Source organism: Choloepus didactylus, chromosome 24 (assembly GCF_015220235.1).
Source record: "Choloepus didactylus isolate mChoDid1 chromosome 24, mChoDid1.pri, whole genome shotgun sequence".
Taxonomy (NCBI): Eukaryota; Metazoa; Chordata; class Mammalia; order Pilosa; family Megalonychidae; genus Choloepus; species Choloepus didactylus.
This window is the reverse complement of record NC_051330.1, coordinates 19,049,109-19,072,892: the sequence shown is the minus strand read 5'-3', so window position 1 is coordinate 19,072,892 and position 23,784 is coordinate 19,049,109. Positions and strand designations below refer to the sequence as shown.

Below are 23,784 nucleotides of genomic sequence, written 5' to 3'. Positions count from 1 at the left end.
CTGATATCCACCATACATAAAGAAATCCTACAACTCAACAACAAGTGTACAAACATCCCAATTGTGAAAGGAACAGTGATATGAAAATATATTTTTCCAAAGATGAAACACAAATGGCTAAAATTCACATGAAAAAATAATCATCTTAATAGCAATTAGGGAAATGCAAATCAAAACCACAATGAGGTACCATCTCACATGAATAAGAATGGCTGCCATTAAACAAACAGGGGACTACAAATGATGGAAAGGATGTGAAGTTGGAACACTTATCCACTTCTGGTGGGAATGTATAATTTTACAGATGCTGTGGAAGGCAGTTTGGCAGTTCTTCAGAAAACTAAATGTTAAGTTACCCTATGATCCTTCAATTCCAGTACTCTGTATATACCTAGCAGATCTGAAAGAAGTGACACAAACAGACATTTTTACACTGATGTTTTAGTGGCCTTTTCACTGTTGAAAAAGATGGAAACAATCCAAGTTCTTCAACAGGTGAGTGGATAAATAAAAGGTTTATACATATGATGGAATATTATACAGAAGTAAGAAGGAATTAAGTCCTGAAATATGTGACAAAATGGATGAAGCCTGACAACATAATGCTGACACAAAAGGAGAGATATTGCATATTATCACTAATATGAACTTTTTGTATAATGTAAAATCAGTGTCTTAAAATGTAGAATACAGAGGACCCAGATATAGACAGAAGCTAGAGAAGGGGAATGATTACCTGATATATACAGGCCTGTTAATGAGGTTGAACTTAAAGGAATGGGAAAGGACAGGGGTGACAAAATCTCATTAATGGGATTAAAAGTATCAGTGCTGTATTGAAGGTGAACATGATTGAAAGGGGTTGTTTAATGCCATGTATCCCACAGATAAGCACTACAAACATAAATAAGTGATTGCATGATGTGATTACAAGTTATGACACTGGTACAGAGTTAACAACATAGTGGTATATGGGGAAAACTAGCCATGGCATACCATGTACTATATTTAATAGGAATACCTTACTAGAACCACATTAATAATAAGAATAAATAATTAGGGCATAATAAGAGCTTTGGGATGTTTTTGGTAATGATAATTTTTTAAAAGTGAGAGTGATGATTGAACAACAAAGTGAAAATAATGTGAGACATTGCTTATCTTGGACAGAATATATTCTGTGTGAAATTAGGAATCCCCTATTTAATAAGTCAGACCTTTGATCTTGAGGCTTGCTGTTGTGAAACTTATGGCTGTAATGTGAAGGCTAATTCTACGTATAATTATTTCTAACAGTCACTTCCAGAGAGCCTCTTTTATTGCTTATGTGTGGCCTTTCTCTCTCTAAGCTCAACTCGGCAAAGAAATTCATTACTCACCCTGCTACATGGGACATGACTCCCAGGGGAGTGAATCTTCCTGGCAACATGGGATATGACTCCCAGGAGGGAGGCTGGCCCAGACATCAAGAGACTGAGACTGCCTTCTTGCCCAAATGGGGGGACAGAAAGTTTACAGAATAAGGGTTTAGTGGCTAAGATATTTAAAATAGAGTCAATAGTTTGTTCCTAGAGGTTATTATGGTGCAAGCATCAGCTAAATATTTCAAATGACCACAGTATGCCAAGCCCAAATTAACATTACTCCCCAAAATTCTAATGAGTACACAGGTCCTTATCTGAGACTCTTTAAAATTTCTCTCACAAGGTTTATTTCTCAGAAATTTAAATCCTCCAGAGTATTCCTATGCCAGATATGTCCCCACACCCATAGTTAACAGCATCTTCAGAAACATCAACCTGATGCACCCCCTTCCCCATACTATTGACACCCATTTACAATATGAAAAAATTAGGGTGGTCAGTGCCCACATATCCCTGAAGATGGAAATAGTGGTCCAATGAGAGGGAGAGGTAGCAACAGACAAGATAGGATTTAACAATTGACCATGAATACTGGATCATATAAATATATTTTTTAGTCTCTAGTGTATTAGGACAGCTAAAAGGAAATAGCTGAAGTTGTAGAATAGCAGGCCCATATAATTCTTTGAAATTTGCTCTTTAAATCTCTGTTTAATTTTACTTCAAAAGTTATCATTTTCTAGTATATGTATTATATTTCACAATAAAAAAATGCAAAGAAAAAACAAAATCAGTTGGCCAAAAAAATTGACTCAAGTATATGCTGTCTGGAAGAGACTCACCTTAAATTTAAAGATAAAGGTAGGTTGAAAGTGAAGGGATAAAAACATATAACATCAAGTATTAGCTAAAAGAGATCCAGGGTTGTTACAGTAATACCATAAAAATTAGACATTAGGGTCTTTGTCTGGGTAGTGCCATAATGCTGGTGTACCACTGGGAGCTCCAGGATCACCGTGGATGTGGACCAGATGTGACCTTCTGCCTGAAATATCTCAATTTATTTAGAAGTATCAGTGCACACTTGAGGTTGCATTTTCTGTAAAGGAAGCACTGGTATGTACCGGAAGCACTTTGGAGGGTATAACCACAGAACCACAGAAGAGCCAGAACCACAGAAGAGTGTGAAATAAACCAAACAGGTGGATGGTGAAGACCCTGAGATGATCTTTGTTGGGGTGGAACATGTAAATGAAGATGCTGAGGTGATATTTTTGGACTGACTTCAAATTCAAAACCAGTTGTTTCAAATATTTTTAAGTCACCACAGGTCTAATTCAAGGAGAAAATAGTATGGTCACCTCTGACAAGTTACTTGTCATGCATTGCAGACTGTAAGTCCTGTGATCCTTACATCGAGAGTGGCCATCTTGTCAGTTTCTCAATTTGAATCAAGAGCAACAGGTAGTCCCATTATTATTGAGACTTTGTCTGAACCTGATTATAAAATTAATTCACCACAAGTCATGCCTAATAACTTCAGAGCTATTTTCTCCTGTGAGCTCAGTGCAGCATCCAGGAAGAGCAGCACTTTCTGTATAATTTATAGATGAAAATCTCATATATTGAAGTTACTTTCCACTTCTGAAGTAAATATCATTAACCCCAAAAGGCCTAAACTCAGTGGTGGACATTCTTTAGCTTTGTCCCCCTTGGGTATGTCTCATACAAAAACAATCAGCAAAACATACCCTCCAAAGATTGTCATACCTTGTTAAACCATGTTCAGAATGGAGCACTTTTTACAATGTTTTGCAAAGGACAATTTCAAGCCTGTAAATGCAGTCAGAGAAAATGGAGGACTGAAAAAATAGATTTTTCAAATATAGCAGGTCAAGAAACTGCTGATTCCAAGAAAGGAAGCATGATTGTGTTACTTCATGGCTTTTACTATGGACAACATGAAGAAAATGGGCAGCTAGAACAGAAGACTGACACAAACCTTAAATACTTCTGCTGCTTTAAAGTTTTAAAAAAATTAATTTTATGAACCACATGAAGCAAAGGGGTGACAGCTGGGAAAGGCACAGCACCTGCCAACATGGCCATTGGCAATTCCCCTCTCCTTTCCAGCTACAGTGCCATATTGAAAGTGTGCACACCCTCAGGAACACTCCACTCTCTGTAAAATCTGTGAATTGTCATTTGAAACAGACCAGGTTCTCTTACAACACATGAAAGACAGTCACAAACTTGGTGAAAAACCTTACATTTGACAGGCTTGCAATTATAGATCATCAGCCTTTGCTTTTGTGGAAACACATTTTAGAAAATGCCATGAAATTCTAAAAATTTGCTTTGTCCTTTTTTTCTAAAACTTTAAAAAATGACCTCACCATATGTTTGTCATTATAGAGGATACTGAGAAAAGAATGTTCACCAGTGTTCTAAATGCTGTCTATGGTTTTTAACTTTCAAGGGGAAACTGTAGCACAAGACCTAGTATCATCAAATGTTTAAGAGGCCTAAGCAACTGGAAGCATTGTCTTCTGAAACAAAAGTTGATATTCAAGTGTCTCTGAGACCTCTTCAACAAGGATAAGTGGAAGTAGAATCCATTACTATGAACATGTGTGACTTGGAACTATCCCCCTCTAAAAATAGAATTCAAAAACCCCTCATTAATTCTAGTTTTGGTAAATTTTCTAAAGCAGATATTTTAATCCAAAAGAAACCCCCCCCCCACAGAAACAAAATGTTCAAACCATGTATTTGTCAATAGCACCAAAAAGAGTGACATAAATGGATCGTTCATGAATTCTTTTAACTCATGATGTACAATATGGTTTGCTTTGAAATATGAGATGTTACTTTAAGATATATTCATTAGCTTTCATGTAATCATCTAGTTTAACTTATAAAAGGTGTTTGTGTGTGTGCAAGTGGGAAAGCAGGAGGTAAGAAAAGGGAATACATTTTTAATATTTTGTTATTTATTCTAAGTTTGGAAGTTTATCCATCTGTATATAGAATGTCTAAGGTTTTTGAAGTACTTAATTTCATTTTCATCTTTTTCCATGCATTGAAGATTTCAATATTAACTCTTTTCCAACTGAAATGGCTTTATGGGATGAGACCTGAACCTGTTCACTGCTGAATTCTTAATAACAGATGGAGCAAAGTAAAATCCACAAATATGTGGAAATTAAAAACATACTCTTAGTCAGTGAGTTAAAGAGTGTATTAGCCAGCATTCTCTAGGGAAACAGAAACAATAGGAGGTATCTGAAAATATTAGAAGATTTTGTAAAAGTGTCTCACACAGTTGTGGGGATGCACATGTCCAAATTCCATAAGGCAGGCTGCAGGCTGACAACTACAATGACAGTTTTCAATGAATTCCCCAGGAGAAGTTGGCTGGCTGAAGTAGAGATGAAAATTCTCCCTTCTGATTGCTGAAGACATCATTTCTCTTTTTAAGGTCTTCTGCTGATTGGATGAAAATATCTCCCTTTGCCAAGGAGACCCTCCTTAGTTTTTTGGAAATATAATCTACCTAAATGCAATCAACTTGATTTAAGTCCATGAAATGTCCTCACAGTAACTGGCTTGTGTTTGCTTGACCAGACCACTGGGGACCAATATCTGGCCAAGTTGACATATGAAACCTAATGATCAAAGTCCACCCCTTGTCAACTATGTATCAACTTAAACCATACTTGATCTCTAAATAAAAAACAACAGACATATTTTTGCCTAACAATACTCAACTGTCCTGTGTACAACAGGGAATGCACCATATCTCTCCAGAATAGGGTGCACATCCTTGAGTAATATACATTCTTAAACTTGATATCCTACAATTCAAACCCTATGAAATGAACAGTACAACTTGTGCCAGATAAGGGGATAAGATAGAGAAGAAAACAAAGATATTTGCTTTATATACATATACAAATGTACTCATAACAAAACAAGGAAGAAATATTCATATCATTACAACTCACATTTCTGTAACTGTTCACGTTTGTGGTTCGTATTTATCACTACATTCTTCCACTACACATTCCATGTCCCTTTTACCCTCAGCAATCACCTCAATAGGCTGTTGTTCTATGCCTGGTAGGGTGAAACAAATCTTCATTCCTGAACTTTCTGGGCCAATGGTAACCCTGCCTAGATTGGGTTGTTGCAGCTTTTCATTGATGTAATCACAGGGCATGGTGGTACTAAGAGATGCCCTAGGGGATCAACTGTATTCCAGGCAAACCCTTTTTTACCTCAATTGTGTAGCTGCAGTGCTATTTCTCCTTGAGAGTCAGAATCAATCACCCAATCCAATACAGCAATCCCCTTCTTTGCTTGCTGATTCAGAGTCATAGAAGCCCAAAGTGGGTACATGGCCATCTTAACTTCCAGTTCAATGTAATCATTGTTTCCTTGTGGAAGCCCTCCTCCTTTTGGAACTAAGACTTGTAGACTAGCAGAGCAGAATGCAAAAGGTTTCTACTGGATCCCTAGGGGTAATAATGAGTGAAGCCATTCCCATTTTCACCCCTTGATTCCTGGACTTATGAATCCCAGTATGGGTGATACAGCTCCTAATATTGGATGTTTATTTAGAACATACAATAGCTTCCTGGAGATAATTGCCCCAGCCATGCAAGGTATTTTCACCTACTTTGTGCCATAATTGAGGCTTAATCATGATTATGAGGCTTAATCATTACATCAATACAGCTGCTTCAGCATGATGAGGAATGTTGTAGGACAAGAGAATTCCATGAGTGTATGCCCATTCCCACACTACATTTGCTATGTACCTTGATCAGAAGCAATGTCTTGTGGGATATGAAAGTGATGGATAAGGCATTCTATAAGAGTGAGGATGGCAGTACAGGGAAGGCAAACCCACATCTGGAGTATGTGCCTATTCCAATTAGAAGTTGTTGCTACACCTTCCATGATGGAAGTGATGCAGTGTAATCAGCATGTCAACAGGTAGCATGATGTTCACCTTGGGGAATTGTGCCATATTTGGGACTTAGTGTGTGTCTCCCTGCTGGCAGATTGGGCACTCAACAATGGCTGCAGTCAAGTCAACTTTGGTGAGTGGAAATCCAGTTTGCTGAGCCCATGTAAAACCTGCATCTGTACCACCATGATCATCGTTTTATGAACCCATTGAGTAGTGGCAGGATGGGCTGAGGAAAGAGGCTGACTGATATCCATAAAATGTATCATATCCACTTGATTATTGAAATCTTCCTCTGCTGAAATCACCTTCTGGTGAGCATTCTCATGGGATGCAAATATCTTCATGTTTTTTTCCCAATCATAAAGGTCTACCCACAGACCTCTTTGTCATCTATTATCAACCATGTTCCTTCCAAGTCCCTGACTATCTAGCAAAACCATTAGCAACAGCCCTTCAATCAGTATGCAAATGTACCTCTGGCCAGTTCTCCTTCTAAGCAAAATGAACAACAAGGTGCATTGCTCAAAGTTCTGCCCACTGGGAAGATGTCCTTCAGGGACATCCCAGAAAGTGGTTGCAGTGTTTTAGCTGTCCACTATCAGGTGATACTTGTGTATCATGCAGAACCATCTGTAAATCAGGTCCAAGTTTTCTACTCTTCAGTAAATTGCTTATAACAAACTCTACAAGAGGCTATACTTTTGGGCTGGGAAAGAAAAGATAATGTGGCAGGAGTGGAGGCTATGGGCATATAGGTCATTTCTTCATTTAACTTACTTATTTATGCCTTCAGGACCTGCTGGAGTCCTATCTTGAATACCACTTCCATTTTATGGTGAAGCACTTCGGTGCCTGCCCAACATTATAGCTTGGTTGTCAGACAACAACCAGCTCATGATAGGCAAATCTGGTCTCCTGGTAACTTGGTGGCCCATGGTTAAGCATTCAGTCTCTATGAAGGCAAAGTAACAGGCCAAAAATAATTATCTGTAGAGGATAGAAAGGATTTGCTTCAAAATCCTAAGGGTCTGCACTGTGATTATCCTATAGGGCCCTGTCAAAGTCTTCAGACAGTGTTTTTACTTGCCACTGACACTTCCAACACCATTGGATCTGCTGGATCACATGAGTGAAGAGGCAGAGTGGCTTGCACAGCATGCTGCACCAGTTGTAAATCCTCCTCTTGTTCCAGTTCCCACTCAAGGTAGAAATGTTTCTAGTCAATAAGTAAATGGGCTAAAGTAGCACAACTAAACGAGGAATCTGTTATCTCTCAAATCCAAAGAGGCCAACTAGGCATTGGGCCTGCTTTCAGTAACAGGAGAGGACAGATGTTGCCACTCATCCTTCACACTGACATGCCCACTCCAATGAATACCTAGAAATTTCAGTGAGATGGAAGGCCCTTGTATTTTCTTGGATTTATCTCCCATCCTCTGACCCACAAATGCCTTAGAAATAAGACTAGAGTAGTTGCTACTTCTTGCTCACTAGGTTAAATCAACCAGATATCATTAATATAATGGACCAGGGTTATGTCCTGTAGGAGGGGAGAATGATCAAATTTCCTGCAGATAAGATTATGAGATAGAGTTGGAGAGTTGATATATCCCTGAGGTAGTACAGTGAAGGTATACTGCTGGCTCTGCCAGCTGAAAGCAAACAGTTTCTTCTGGCCCTTTCTAACAGCAATTAAGTAAAAACATTTACAAGACCAATAGCTGAATACCAGGTACCAAGAGCTGCATTTGTAGTCACCACCTGGGTAAGTTTATTATAAACCACTGTCTTTCTCCAAGATTCATCTGTTTTCTGCAAAGGCCAAATAGGAGAGTTGAAAGGGAATGTGGTGAGAATCAATAGCCCTGAATCCTTCAAGTCCTTAAGAATTGCATTAATATATGAATAACCTCCAGGAATCTGTTACTGCTTCTGATTTAGTATTTTGCTAGGTAAGAGCCATTCTAGAAGCTTTCAGTTGGCCTTTCCTACCATGATATCCTTCACTCCATAAGTCAGGGAACCAATATGGGGATTCTGGCAGTGGCTGAGTATGCCTATCCCAAATATCCATTCTAGAACAGGGGAAATAACCACAGAATGAGTCTGGAGACCCTCTGGACCCAATGTGAGATGGACCTGAGATAAAACTCCATCTCCTGATCTCTATAAGCCCCTACTCTGACAGATGGGTAACAGTCACATTGTAACTGGATCCTTCCCCAAGGAGACCCAGCTTTCCCCTCATTCAAGGGGCTATGATTCTGAGAGTAAACTGCCTCAAGTCTGAGAACTGATTAAGGGGCCACAATTCTCTCATTTTGTAGTTCAAATTAGACTTATTCAATTGACCTAGAAATATTCTGCTAATACAGATCAAGTAAGAATTTAGCAGACTATCCATATATTTTCCTTCTAGGTAACCAATGATCTACTAGCCAATACCACATGTCTCTGCAAGTCAGACTATTTGATTGCTGCTTTGAGACTTCTGTCCTTAATAGTGGCCATGACCTCCCTGTCTTTGGAAATTAGGGGCTTCCATGTGGCTTCTGCCAACTTGGGATCTGATCATCCCCATTGTGTTTAATGATTCCAGTTCAGTGATGGAAATTCACAGAGTAATATCTGCCCTTCAGAAAAGTGACTACAGAGCTCTTCAGAGATGATGGAGGTAGTCTCACAACTTTGTTCCTCACAGTTCTGGTGAAAGGTGTGCCCTCTGCACATTCCTGGGGCAGGTGACTAGATCTTACATGATAAATCCATCCTAACATTCCAATCTCTGTAGGCCCTTGGATCCCCTTATCTAAATTATACCATGGCAGTTCTGGCATATTAACCTCATGTAATTTAAGCCACCTTTGGATCCATATTTGAGCCAACCACCCAGATAAAGCCCTTCCTAACCCCTCAAGCTACAATATTGAATCCAGAATCTCTGCTTGGTGGGCCCATATCTACAGATGTTCATTTGAGCATTATCCCACATTCTTAATATCCTTCCCACACATATTCCCCCAATTTCTGTCTATATAAACTGGAAAACTCATGCAGTTATTTTAGAATAAACTGTACCTCTTCATGGGTCACAATTTGTACCTCACTTTTGGGGACTCTTGGGACTTAATCTAGTTATAGGTCTGGAAGAGGTGGTGATGGTTAGTTCCATGTGTCAACTTGGCTACATGATGGCACCCAGTTGTCTGGTCAAGTATGTACTGGCCTGTTCCTGCAAGGATATTTCATGGCTGGTTAATAAACCAGAAGTGTGGTTCATTAAATCATCAATTAATTGCATCTGTGTCTTATTATAATGATCAACTAAGGGAGAGTCTTCTGCAATGAGAGTATCCAATCAGTTGGATTTAATCCAGTCACTTGAATATTTAAAGGGAGAAGAAAGAAATTTCACCTCTTCAGCCAGTCAACCTCTTCTGCAGAGTTCAAGGACTTTCATCAGAGTAGCCAGCTTGCCACCTGCCCTTTGGAATTTGGACACATTTGAGACATTTTTATAGAACCACATAATTACAGCTATCCTCTGTTGGTTCTGTTTTCCTGGAGGACACTGACTAATGCAGAGGGGTAGTGGGAGTGGGTCATGAAAAGAATTAGAAGTGTCTTTCAAGCCAATTAACTCAGGGCATTATGTTGAATATTCAAATGCTGAAACAGGATTAATATCTCCTTTTTCATCAGGGGAGGTGGTAACAGGTATATCAAGCACTGTATGTTTAGCCTCTCCAATGGATGTTGGATGGGAGATTCCTCAAGGCAATCTGGAGGACCAGTTGCTGTCTCCTCGGGGCAGCCTGGAGTTCAGGTAGTTGTTTCCTCAGGGCAGATCATTACAGGTTTATTTAGTTAAGACTCAAAAACTCAGCAGAATTTAGGGTTTCAATGTCCCCACTGCCATTATTATCACCCCATATATCCCCATTCCAATTTTCAGGATCCCATTCCTTTCAAATTAATGCCCTCTCTTTAACAACCAACACCCTGCAATGTTGAGATTTTGGTTTACATAAGTTGATTGTAAAGGTTTCAATAAGGATAGTGGTTATGGTCAAATATTATTGAGAGTGTAATTATTCTCTAGTATGTATAGGAATGTGTTTGAAAGGGGATATGTTGGATCATGCATGTTAATAGAATGAAAGTCTGAAGATTAAAATGGGAGAGTATTACAAAGTGAATCCTTTTTTTGGACAATGGGCTGGGGTTAACAATACAAATATAAAAATATTCTTTCCTGAATTATAATGGATGTACAACATTAAAGAAGATGTTAAAAATAGAAATGAAAATCATCCAACATGGAAGTGACAAAGAAAATTTCACTTTTGGCAGATGACATGATCCTAGATACAGGTAGTCCCAAAAAATATACTGCAAAACTCTGAGGGCTAATGAACAAATTCAGCAAAGTGGCAGGGCACAAAAATGCACCCAAAGAATCTGTACTGTTTCCATACATCAGTAGAGAGAGCACAGAAGAGAATCTCAAGGAAAAACTTCCATTTATAATGACAAATAAAAGAATCAAATTCAAATCAGCTCTGTGCCAAGAAAAACCACACAGAGAACCAGGCACCAATTCTGGTTTTTGACTGGCAACTGGGGGGCTGGGGACTGGCCCTGAAAAGGGGATTTCTTTATTTTTCCATTTTTTTCTCTCATTTGAAGTAGCTCATTTCAGGACGCCTCAGGTATTTTCAATTGTCAGAGCTGACCTAGGCAAGGGTGAATTTAAGATACAGAGGAAAAGGAAGAAGTCAAGTGTTGGAGGTAAATTCCTAATGAGATTATCTTCCCTAAGAAAAGGAGTAGGTGGGGCCCAGCTCAAGCAGTTGCCCTCCCTCAGAGAACTAAATCCTAGGGCCTGGGGAAAAAACAGAAACAGCTTATGCTTGGCTTCTGAAATTGTCAGTCCCTGACAGGGAGAGGGTCTAATAAGAATTAACAGCAACACATTTCTTTATGCCAGTGGGGAGCTGAGGGCTGACAAACATTACATGCTGGGCAGGATATGAAAAGCACAGTATCTAGAGTCCTCACAGGAAAGTCTGACAACTTTCTGGGTCCCATCCTCAGGGAAACATAATACTGATTACACCAGCTGACTGAGATTTGGGAAAATCTGATTGGGGTAATCAAGGAAACCAAATGCTTAGAGAATAAAATTTATGACACACTAGAAAAAAATGAAGACATGGCTCAGTCAAAGGAAAAAACTTACATTTCAAATGAGATACAGGATTGGAACCAATGAATTAAAGATCTTCAAATGAATATGTTAAATCAACTCAAAAATCAAATCCATGAGAAGAGGGAAGATATTGCAAAATAATAGAAGGACATAAAGAAAACACTGGGTGAACATAAGGAAGAGCTTTAAAAAGTTGGAAAAAAATAGGCTGAACTTAAGGGAATGAAACCTATGATATTGAAGAGATGGAAAACACAGTGGAGATATACAACAGCAGATTTGAAAAGGCAGAAGAAAGGATTCAGGACAGGATATCTAAAATACTACACAAAAAAGAACAGATAATGGAAAGAATGGAAAAATATGTGCAGGGTCTCAGGGAATTGAATAACAATATGAAGGACACTAGTGTACATATCATGGGTGTCCCAGAAGGAAAAGAGAAAGGAAAAAAGGCAGAAAAAATGATGGAGGAAACAATCACTGAAAACTGCCAGTTTATTATGAAAGACATAAAATTGCAGACCCAAAAGCACAGCATACCATAAACTGAACAGATCTGAATAGACCTACTCCAATCAGATTATCAAATGTCAAAGGTGAAGACAGAATTCTGAAAGCAGCAAGAGAAATGTGATCCATCACACACAAAGGAAGCTCTATAAGACTACATGCAGATTTCTCAGTAGAAGCCATGTAGGTAAGAAAGCAGTGGTAAGATATATTTAAGATACTGAAAGGGAAAACTTGCCAACCAAGAATTCTATATCTGGAAAAGCTGTCCTTCAAAATGAGGGAGAGTTTAAAATATTTTCAGACAAACATCACTGAGAGAGCTTTTGAACAAGAGACCTGCTCTTCAAGAAATAGTAAAGGGAATACAACAAGCAGATAGGAAAGGACAAGAGTGAGAGCTTTGGATAAGAGAGTAGAAATGAAGATTGTCAGTAGGTGTAAAAGTGAGAGAGGGAAAATAAAATAAAATAAAATAAGATATGACATATAAATTCCAAAAGTTAAAATGGTAGACCATAGATGTTACTTTGAGTGAAATTAGCCAGAAACAAAAGAAGTGTACTTTATGGACTCAGTAATATGAACTAATATGGATGAGAGAAATTTGGGAGTTAAAGTTGAGGACACAGGCCATCATGAGTTAGAAAGAGGTTAGAGATTGTGCATTTGATACTGAAGGAGTACATAATGGTAGACAGGATTTGTTGTATAGATCCGGAAATGGATAGCATAATATTGTGTGAGAGTAGCACAATATTGTAAGTATTGTAAGTACTCTGAGCATGGATGAGTGTATGGTTGGATAGAGGAAAGCTAGGGGCATGTATGACACCAAAAGAAAAGATAGAAGATAAAGACTGGGATTGTAAAACTTAATGAAATCTAGAGTGGTCAATGATAGTGATTAAATGTACAAATATAAGAATGTTTTTAAAAGAGGGAGAACAAATGAATGTCAAAATTTCAAGGTGTTGAAAATTGAATAATACAAGAGAAAATGTATAATCAATGCAGACTAGAGTCTATAGTTAATGGTAACATTGTAAGATGCTTCCATTAATAGTAAATAAGGCACTATACCAAAGCTAAGTGCTTATGAGAAGGATTTATAAGAGAGTGATATGGAATACTTGGAGGTGGTTTTGTTGTCTGTCCTTATTGTATTTTACTTTAGATTTTTCATCTATCTTTTAAATTTTTATTCTACATTTTTCTCCTTTTCCTCTTTCTTTGCAGAAGAAATGTCTTCATATAGGTTATGGAGGTGAATGCATAACTGACTATTGTGGGAATCACTGAATGTTTATTTAGAATGGATTGTTGATGTGTGAACAAAACCATTTAAGAATAAAGGGATTCAAGTGCCAGAGAAAATTTGGAGAGAGGGATGTACCTATTCTCTGTTGGTAGGGAAGTAGAATGGTGCATCCTATCTGGAGAGCATTGTGGTGCTTCCACAGGAAGCTAATTATGGGGTGCTATATGGTCCTGCAACCCTGTTATTGGGTATACACTTGGAAGATCTGAGAGCAGGTACATTAGCGGGCATTGCACATTGGTGACTATCATGGCAGTATTCACAAAATGCAAAGGATGGGGGTGACCTAAGGGTATATCAACTGACAAGTGGAATGGTAAACTAGGTATATACATTCTATGGATTATTGAGTGGTGCCAAGAAAAAATGAAGTTGCAAGATATGCAAGAAGGTGAATGGACCTTGAGGACAGTATGTTGAGTAAAATAAGCCAGAATCAAAAAGATAAACATTATAACACCTCACTAATATGGACTAAGTATAAAGTGCAAACTCTGAGAACTGAATATGAGAGTGTAGGTTACCAGGGAAATCTTATGCTAAAAATTCCTCTAATGTAAGATCTCACAGCAGCCACATGTCTTCATTAGTTCTAATGTTTTTTTCTCTAAATTCTCAGATGAGGTCTTTCGGTATAACCTGGTTAGTCCCAGGAATTTCAGATATCTGTGTGACACCTGAGACTCAGAACCAGATTTCAGCAGCTATGAATGGCAGCATTACTCAATACAGCAAAAATAAAAGAAGCTGAAAAGGAGATCAGATTTTAATTACAGATATGAAGAAAATGGACTTGGTTAGAACTAAGGTAAACCAGAAAAAAAAGGAAAAGGTTGATATTGACTATATTCTGAAACTTCAACTTCTATGTGAGACCAGAGGAAGACTTTTATTTGCTGGAAAATCTATACTTTTCTGCATCATGCTATATGATTTAACCTGTATGGTCAGTTTATTCAAACACCACAACTACATAGAACCTTAAATAGGCAGTAAGATCTTGGTTTGTACAGGTTAGTGTGATGCCTTGACCATCCTGATGTATTTGGGCAGAGAATATAAAGCTATTTGCAAAGCCCCATTGAGGGACTTAGGAAATCCATGGAAATATTAAACTTAGCCACCTGGGGAACTCCTGATATTCTTGCAAGCATTGCGGATTAGCAATTTAGTATGTGAAGCCCATGATCTTGGCACTTGCCCTTTTGAAGCTTGTACTGCAGAGAGGCTGAGCCTACTTATAATGGTGTCTAAGAGCCACCCCCAGAGAACCATTTTAATTGCTCAAATGTGGCCACTCTCTCTAAGCCATCACTGCAGGTAAGCTCACTGGCTTCCCCCTACATGGGACATGACTTCCAGGGGTGTAAATCTCCCTGATAACATGGGACATGACTCCTAGCTATGAGCCTGGACCCAGCATCATGGGATTGAGAAAGCCATCTTGACACAAAGAAGGAAGAAAAATGAAGAAATACAAAGTTTTAGTGGATGACTGATTTCAAATGGAGTTGAGAGGTCATTGTGGGAGTTATTCTTAGGCATTTTATAGATATTTCTTTTTAGTTTTTTGTGTATTTGAATAGCCAGAAGGAAATACCTGAAACTGTTGAATCTTTGATTCATGAAGATGTCTACATAACTAAATAGCTTATATGGTGTGACTGTGTGATTGTGATTGCATTGTGGCTCACAATCCCTTTATCCAGTGTAAAGACAGATGAGTAGGAAAAAGGGGGAAAAAAGTAAACAAATAATGTGGGGAAGCAGTATGAGCTATTCTGGGTGAACTTTTGTACTTTTAATTTTAATTTTATTCTTATTTTCATCTTTATTTCTTGGATTAATGAAAATATTCAAAAAATTGAATGTGGTGATGAATGCACAACTATATGATGATACTGTGAACAATTGATTCTACACTTTGGATAATTGTATGGTATGTGAATATATCTCAATAAAATTGCATTAAAAATGGCCTAAGAATTCAATAGACATTTTTCCAAAGAGGACATACAATGGAAAAAAAAAGCACATGAAAATTTGCTCAACATCACTTGCAATTAGGGAAATGTGAATCAAAACCAAAATGAGATATCATTTCACACACAGCAGAAAGGCTACTATTTTTAAAAAACACAGTATGTTAGCAGGGTTGGAGAGGATGTGGAGAAATAGACACTCATTTGCTGGGGTGAACATAAACTGGTGTAGTCCTGTGGAAAAGTTTGGTACTTCCTCAGGAAACTATCCATAGAAGTACCATATAACCCAGAAATCCTGCTACTCAGTATCTATGCAGAAAAATTGAAAGCAGGGACATGAACAGATATTTGTGCACTGATGTTCAAACAGCAACATTCACAACTGCCAAAAGATGGAGCCAACACAAGAGACCAAATGATGAATGGAAAAACAGAATGCGGTATATACATAGGATGGAATATTACTCACGTGTAAAAGAATTAAGTCCAGATGCATACAACAACGTGGATGAAACTGAGGGCATAATGATGAGTAAAATATGCCTGGCAAAGAAGGACAAGTATTGTATGATCTCACTTATATGAATCTATTAAAATAAGCACAATCACAGTGTTAGAACCTAGCATAGAGGTTATCAGAAGATAGCCTGACATAGAGAATAGGAAACTGGTGCTTAATATGCACAGGACTTCTATTTAGGATGATTGTGTAGGTTTGGAAATGGATGGTAGTGATAGCAGCATACTTACGTGGGTTGAATTAATAGCACTGAATTATGTATGTGGATGTGACTGAATGGGGAAATTTTGTGTGGTGTACATTACTAGAATGAAAGGTAGAAGTTAAAACATGCGACAGATAACACAGTGAATGCTGTTTTGGAAAATGGACTGGAGTTGATAGTACAAGTATAAGAATGTTCTTTCAAGAATTATAAAGTACAACACTAATACAAGATGTTAATAATCGGGTGGTAAATAGGAAAATATACCTTATTTAAACTATGGACTATATTTGATAATTTTATTTTACTATTCTTGCTTCAGTTGTAACAATGATATGAAACCAGTACAGAATGTCTGCAATAGTTGGTTATAGGAATATTGTATATTTTACATGATTTTCTGTAAACCTACAAATTCTCTTATATAAAGATATAATTTAAAATCATGCTAAATGAAAATACTGATGCAAAGTTCACAGCTTTTGAAAACTGGCAGAATTAAATATGTGAAAGAAACCCCAAATCTGAATAGGAGATGTTGGTACCACTCTCTCAGCAGCTAATATGATAAGAAGAAAAAAGATCAGCCAGACTAGAGACAAATTGTTTATATAAATAATAAAGTTTACTTAATGAATGTGCAATGCATAATACTACTTACTGAGTATAAGTAAGACACTGCAAATTTCAAAAACACATACTTATCATGCCCTAAATAAACTATAGGGATAAAAAAGAAGAAGCAGGGTGTTCAGGAGCCAAGCATAGTCATCCTGAAATATACAAAGTTTTCCTGACAAGATTAGCAAGGAGGACATAAAGAAAAAGTGGTCAGACAAGGAGGGTTTCTGAAGGATAAAATTGGGGTGAAAAGACAGAAGACCAGTGAGGCCTCAAAGTTTGGCCTAAACATCTGTCAGGATGAAATCCATGTACAAGGAATAAGGGGGAGGCCAAGGAGGAGCAGGTTTGAGGAGTTGTCTAGAGTTTGGGTTTGGCATGATAGACATGGAAAACGGACATCCTTGAAGCTGCAGTGTTGAATGTGGACCATGTGGAAAGGTTTGGCTTGGTTAAATAATAGGCAGCAATCATGCAAGAAAACATTGTATTTAAAAAAAGACAGTTGATGAACTCAGTATTTCTAATTTCTAATCTCATTAGTATTTTTTTATGTATATTGGCCATCTGAATTCTGTACTTCCCAGTAGTGCAGAGAGGGACTGGACAGAGGATTATGTTAACCTCAAGCCTTAACTTGTGGAATAAGTCTTGGATAGTTCACAGGTGAGGCTACTTATATGTTGTTGATGATGTGAAAACAAAAGATCTGACCATGTGGAGAGTCTTGAGTTTACTCATTTAGTTCTGTCCAGCCCTTAGAAGTCTTCTCTTATACTCACCTTGTTCACTGATGTCTTATCACATTATTAATGCCCCTTGTGATCACTCTGTGCCCAAGTTGCTTATAAAATCCTGAAAATTTGGTACATCTAACCTGATATCTGTGGGGCTTCTGAGACCTCAATACTCCCACATATGTCATTCCAATTCAACTAAGTTCTCTCTTCTGCTAGCCATACCTGTTTCATGGAATGCAACACTCATGCACATGCCCTGCCCATTTTCCTTCTCAAACTCATATCGCCCTGCTTCTCTTGCATGCAGAACAATCAGCAAGCCTCACAAGTTTGGTATCTAGATCTGACCTCACTTCTGCATCTTCATCTCTAATCTTCCAGTGCTCATGAAGCCCTCACCATCTTCAGTCTGTACAAACTGTTGTACAGTCCACACCTTGACTTTTTTTAAACTTTTTCCAGTGTTGTAGTCATGGTCATGAGAAATTACACAAAATTCTCTACCCTGGTGACAGTGCACTCAGTCATCTAGGACATGATGCCCATTACCCCATTATCTGGGATGTCATTCACTGTGTTCCAGCAATACTGTCCTCTTGCTGCTCCTCACTCCCATCATGTGATCATCCCTACTTAGGGCCATCTTCTCTTCTGGCTCCTCACACTTAAGTGCTTGCCCCAGGTTCCCTCAATGCTCAGATACCTCCTTTTCAGAGAAGTCTTTCCTGGCATCCCCTTCCAAGTATCCCCTTCTCCCCACATCCACCTCACCGTATGCTTTCTGCTTATACTTCTGCATCACCCTTATCATATCCTAATGAACTGTTTATTCTATTTAATTTCCTTTAAAATCTTCCTTGTTCTCCTAAGACAGCCTCCAAAGGATGGGGACTTTCTTTCTCATCATCACTCCTGTACCACTACACACAAACCCATGATTCTTTCCCTACTTTGAGGAGAAATCATGATGCCTTTCCAATCATTTATCAAAGGTGAATACCACAGATGTTCAGGGGGATGCTTGCTGTTTTTCTCCATCATCATTAGTAAACTTCTGTTTGTGTGATCCACCACAGGGATGTCATTTAAAATTACTTATTCAAGGATGGCTACAGTTTCCCCGAGAGAGGAGCTCAATGCTGCCACCTAAGCTTTCAATTGAGGGACTTCCATGGGTAGGGAAAAGGGACAAGGGATAGGGTGGTAGAAATTTCATTATATTTTAAAGAGAGATTTCTTACTTCACAGAAAACTCATATTTCACTACTCTTGCCCTGGAATAAAAACAGCTACATGTGAAATTTTCACTTCAATGTTGTCCTTTTTTTATCTCAGAAGACAACATTAAATTACATAAAGTTCTCTATATGTATAATGTCCTGCTATAAAGATCCATATTCCTAGTATTTTAATTTTTTAGCTAATACATACTTAGATAAAAGGTTATTACTTTTACTTTATGACTTAGGGACACTGGGAATATACTGGCAAATGAATACTGCTTTGAATTAGAAAAGTCTTATTTTCACACAGTTTATATACACAGATTACAATTATATATATAACAAATTGGCTGCAAAATATTAGTATATGGATAAATAAACAAATAAATAATAAACAAATTAGTAAACACATAAATGTCAGGCCCCAGAAAAAGAGTCTAATGTATAGAAGGAATGTCTGATCCAGGGGCCCTGCTGCTTATCTCACAGATACCAGGTGCACCATAAACTAAGGGTTGAAGGCTGTTTTAGAAATCCCAGTCACAGTGGTGCCTGGACCCAGGGGGCAGACAAGGCAAGATCAGATATGCCCATAAGATGAATGACCCCAAACAAGCCAGAAAGCCTGCTTCCTCCACATAGATAATATAGTGCACATCAAGGAAGAGTAGCATGTTAGAACCTAGTAACCAGTCAGCAGAAGCAGATAAGCACTCACCCAATCAAGGCCCAGAACACACTCAGCAGGACCCTTTGCCCCCAACACCCAATGTGGGTTCTTCCTTTGAAAAATGCTGCTCTCAGATAGAAGGCCAGAGCCATTTTTCCTTTCTTTCTTTTCTGATGGCTCCCACCTGCTTTCTTCTGCTTTCTTCCTCTAATAAACCTTAAACTCTACTTAAACCATGACTCACTGCTTTGTGAGGATCCTTGAATGGCTCTGACCTAACAATAAATATATATCTGTGAAAGAAGGGAGCTGACCCCATCTCTCTGTTCCTGCAAGAAGTTCTTTATTGGCTTTTTAGCACAGTATTATATAGCATAAGCATTCTTTGGGCTATGTAATTGTTTTTCCCATTTCCCCAGGCAAACGCATTTGTTCTAAAATCACAAGACTAGCATGTTTACAATCTTTGGGTACAAGCTTGAGGACAATAGTAATCTCAGGGAATGATCTCTTCTGAACCAGGTGGGAAAGCAGGGGCACAGAAGGAGCCTGACATCATTCTCTAACTTAATTGCCTGCCATCAGGAACACAATGCCTCGGTGTCTGCCTTCAGGCACCAATGCCTTGGCACCTGCCCCCAGGCCCACAATGTCTTGGCACCTGCCCCCAGGCCCACAATGCCTTGGTGCATGCCTTCAGGCACACAATGCTTTGGTAGCAGTCTGGCTGACTAACTTGCCAAGCCAAGGAAACTTCCATGCCTCCACACATATCAGTATGTCTCTCATATAGTCCCTTGAATATATTCATAATTTCTTAAGGAGTAGCAGCCTTGTTCATGTTGAGTGATTAGGTTTATGTACAAAGAAAGCCACACATTTTTGGGTGTGTTCCTGAAAGTCCTATACTCTGTGACTGCAGGATGAACCAACAATTGAGGACAACATTTGTGTGTCCAGTAGGTGATGACAGAGGAACCCCAGGACATGGGGTAGATTCACATGGATCCTCTTGCCTCAGTGACATGTAGATGGACAATGGTGCAGGTGAATGCAGAATAGTGGTTCAGGATGCATGAGTGGAGCTGATGGTCATTGCTGCTTCAAAAACCAGGTCCATTCCTGGAGGACAGGCCATCAAGGAGAGAAAGGAGACCACACTCTGTGTATGCAATTGAGCCTTGTGCTCTGTTGGTTCTCATGACCTCATCTTGCGATGCCAGTGATATTAGCATCTTCCCCATCTCATCATGCCTGATGCATTTGGAGGCCTTTTCCTGTAGTTCTAGGTTGAGCAATGTGAAATTCTCCATCAGCATCACTCTCATCCTCCACATTTCTGTAGGTGTTAATCAGGCTTGGAATGTTTAAAGACTCTTTCTGTAGCCTGGACTGCCCTAAATATGATTCAGTCTCTGCATCCCTCTTTTAAACTGCATTATCCTTGGCAAGGTGTTGACATTTATTGTCTATCAGTGCAACCAGTGTGGCTGCAAGCTGTTTTTCTTGCCTTATATTAAGATGGCTTCTAACAGACTGCAGAAGTCTGGACAAGAATAGGAGACCATCAAAAACCTGATAAATGGTGGACAGACTCCTGACCCACAGGAGGCTGTGGAATGTGAGGTCTAGACTCATATCATTGAGCAGCATCTCCATCACACCCTCTCACAGGTTCCCAAAGATGGTCAAGAGACAAGCTCCACAGAAAATTACAGGCCCTTCATGGCACTGAGGCCACCACAGGATTCTGTCCAGTAACTGTGAATCAACAATCCTTAAATAAACCCCAGAGAATTCCTGAAAATTCTGCCTGGAACCCCCCAGCAGTGGACAGCCTGGACCAATCATCAGTGAGGTGGACAGTGGGAGGAAGATCCTGGACATAAAATGTCCTTCTCTCCATTATATTCTTATGATCAATCTTTCTTTTCTTGTGCATTTTAAATTTAGGTAAATTTGAAATACAGTGAAATGTGATGTTCTTAACTGAATTGTTGCTCAATTTTTCCAACATTTCTTTCCCTACCCACTAATGTATCAAACAACCATGTCAAGATAGGAATCATTTCTGTTAATCTAGAAAGTAACCCCTTATGCTTCTGTCAGTAACCACTGTCCACCATATTCAACTTTCTTCTGATTTTCTATCATCATACACCATTTTGCAACATCTTCACATTCATAAATATGAAATAAATCAGAATTTATCCCTTAGTGACTGCCTCTTTTGGTAAAAATATAATTTGGGGATTAATCCATCCTGAAATGGACTGTTTTTGTGAATCAATTTTTATCTTGGTTTTTATCATCGAGTCCTTTGACATTGAAATATTACATTACAAAATGTTTATCCATTTTCCTCTTGGATATTTCGATCATTCATGATTGTCGTATTATGAGTAAACATATTATTATCCATGAACATATTGTTTACAGAAGGACATGTTTTCACTTGCCATGGATTATAGAAAGGAATGTTTAATCACAAGGAAGTTGCTAGTTAAACATTTTGAAGTTTTACTGAGGTACAATTTACATGACCTAACATTCACCCTGTTCATATATAAAAGACACTGATATGTTATAAAAGTACACCATGGTGCAACTATCATTTCCTCTTTTTAATATTCATTTTATTGAGATATATTCACATACCACACAGTCATACAAAACAAATTGTACATTCAATTGTTCACAGTACCATTACACAGTTGTACATTCATCACCAAAATCAATCCCTAACACCCTCATTACCACACACACAAAAATAACCAGAATAATAATTAAAGTGAAAAAGAGCAACTAAAGTAAAAAAGAACACTGGGCACCCTTGTCTGTTTCTTTCTTTCTTTCTTTCCTTCCCCCACCTTTACACTCATCCATCCACAAACTAGACAAAGGGGAGTGTGATCCCCATGGTCCCCCATCCCACTGTCCCCCCTCATAAGCCACATTTTTATACAATTGTTTTCAAGATTCATGGGTTCTGGGTTGTAGTTTGATAGTTTCAGGTATCTACTACCAGCTACCCCCAATTCATTAGAACCTAAAAAGGGTTGTCTATATTGTGCATAAGAGTGCCCACCAGAGTAACTTCTTGGCTCTTTTGGAATCTCTCTGCCACTGAAGCTTATATCATTTCCTTTCACATCCCCCTTTTGGGCAAGAAGGTGTTCTCCATCCCATGATGCTGGGTCTACATTCCTCTCTGGGAGTCATATTGCATGTGGCCAGGGAGACTCACTATCCTGGGTGTCTGATCCCATGTAGGGAGAAGGGCAATTATTTTACCTTTCAAGTTGGCTTAGCTAGAGAGAGAGGGACACATCTGAGCAACAAAGAGGCATTCAGGAGGAGGCTCTTAGGCACAGTTATAGGGAGGCCTAGCCTCTCATTTCCAGCAACAGTCTTCCCAAGGGCAAATCCCATGGTAGAGGGCTCAATCCATCAAACCACTAGTCCCCTATGTGTTTGGGCATGTTAGCAACCATCGAGGTAGGGCAGGCCAATACCCCTGCATTCTCCACCAGCTCCTCAAGGGGGTTCTACATATTTTTTCCTTGTTTTTCTTTTAAACTTTTTTCCCTAAATCAGCTGTATGAAAAATAAAAAAATTTTTAAAAATTTAAAAAAACATACAATAAAAGAACATATCAAAGAGACCATAACAAGGGAGTAAGAAAAAGACAACTAACCTAAGATAACTACTTTACTTCCAACATGTTCCTACTCTACCCCAAGAAAGTAACCTAATATAGCAACATTTCTGTGAACTTGTTCCTACTATACCCATCAGAAATTAACAGAACATAGTCATTCCTGGGCATTCCCAGAACATTAAATTTACCCATGATAGCTTATCTGTTCTTCTTGGATTATTGTTCCCCCTTCCTTAATTGCTCTCTATCACTAGTTCCCCTACATTCTACATTATAAACCATTTGTTTTACATTTTTCAAAGTTCACATTAGTGGTAGCATATAATATTTCTCTTTTTGTGCCTGCCTTATTTCGCTCAGCATTATGTCTTCAAGGTTCATCTGTGTTGTCATATGTTTCACGACATTGTTCCTTCTTACTGCCATGTAGTATTCCATCGTGTATGTATACCCCATTTTATTTATCCACTCATCTGTTGAAGGACATTTGGGTTGTTTCCATCTATTGGCAATTGTGAATAATGCTGCTATGAACATTGGCATGCAGATATCTGTTCGTGTCACTGCTTTTCGATCTTCCGGGTATATACTGAGAAGTGCAATCGCTGGATCGAAAGGTATCTCTATATCTAGTTTTCTAAGGAACTGCCAGACTGACTTCCAGAGTGGCTGAACCATTATACAGTCCCACCAACAATGAATAAGAGTTCCAATTTCTCCACATCCCCTCCAGCATTTGTACTTTCCTGTTTGCTTAATGGCAGCCATTC

General features: G+C 38.6%; 2 pseudogenes; both read left to right on the top strand.

Moving 5' to 3' along the window:
- The first annotated feature begins 2,482 nt into the window (after window positions 1–2,482).
- Window positions 2,483–3,142, top strand: LOC119519933 (annotated as a pseudogene).
- A 29-nt stretch (window positions 3,143–3,171) lies between these two features.
- LOC119519932 lies at window positions 3,172–3,966 on the top strand (annotated as a pseudogene).
- Window positions 3,967–23,784: the final 19,818 nt, after the last annotated feature.